At 30.9% G+C, this 1272-nt stretch overlaps 1 protein-coding gene across 1 annotated transcript in view; it reads left to right on the top strand.

Moving 5' to 3' along the window:
- The first annotated feature begins 557 nt into the window (after positions 1-557).
- Positions 558-1272, top strand: part of LOC106871753 (uncharacterized) — a 43808-nt gene continuing 43093 nt past the window's right edge. The window contains exon 1 of the mRNA XM_014918383.2: positions 558-937. The gene's annotated coding sequence lies outside the window, so the exon portion shown is untranslated. The remainder of the gene's footprint in view (positions 938-1272) is intronic.

The following is a 1272-nucleotide window of genomic DNA, read 5'->3' on the forward strand; positions in this document are numbered from 1 at the left end:
TCTCTCTCTCTCTCTCTTCCTCTCTCTCTTTCTTCGTTTCTTTTTTTTTTTTTCATCACCTCAATTTACTTCGTTTTATTTTAATTAACGTTTTGGGTATTTATTTATTTTTGTTTTAATTTTTTCGTTTTGTTTGCTTACACCCACAATAAGTACACTAACGGTAAAACATCTGGTAATTTCAAAAGCAAAAGCAAAAGAAACTGCGATGAACAGGACAGTCGAAAATTAGATGTTCATATAAATATATATATACATATACACACACTTCAAAACTTCTATAGTCGATTAATTTAAACGGTTATCAGCCAATTCATAAAAATACAAATTCATATGCAAAGATTTGACCTTCCATCCACCCCCACCATGTTCACATATATACACAGAAATACATGCATATATATGCATTTGTATATGTGCGTATATATATATAGATATATATGTATGTGTGTGTGTATATATATATATATATATATATAATTCTATATATAATTCTATATATATAATCCTGTATAGATTTATAAGTGGACGTATGAATACGTATTACTATATGAAACAGAAAACTTATTCGCAGATCCGAGGAATGGTTGATACAGGCGTATATTAACGTAAGGGAAATTTTTCCACAACGAAAGTAGTTTGTGTTTACAATCGCTTATTTAGAAATAAACAGTAGTTGTACATTCTTGCACACAAACACACACACACACACACACACACACACACACACACACACACACACATGTACACATACGCATATGATATATATGCACCTACATAACCACAGTTATAGATACACATACACCCATGTCGCATGCCAACACACACAAAGTGTACACAGACATCCGTTGGCACAGTGAAAGATAGCCAATCTATGCTTAATCAACAACTTATCTACCTGAAGCCTCCAAACCAGATCACCAGCATCATCAGACAGGTAAAGTCGCTTATGTTTTATTTATTTACCAATATTCATCTAATACTACAGACTGCTTCTTCTTCTGTACATAATATATTACCTTATCCTTATAAGAATACACTCAACACACACACATATTCACACATACACACACATACACACACAGACAGACAGATAGATAGATAGATAGATAGATAGATAGATAGATAGATAGATAGATAGATAGATAGATAGATAGATAGATAGACAGACATGTATGTATATATATATATGTGTATATATTTATTTATCTATCTATATATAGAGAGAGAGATGTATATATACATATATGTGTGCATATAGATGTATATATA

This window comes from Octopus bimaculoides, chromosome 5, assembly GCF_001194135.2.
Source record: "Octopus bimaculoides isolate UCB-OBI-ISO-001 chromosome 5, ASM119413v2, whole genome shotgun sequence".
Taxonomy (NCBI): Eukaryota; Metazoa; Mollusca; class Cephalopoda; order Octopoda; family Octopodidae; genus Octopus; species Octopus bimaculoides.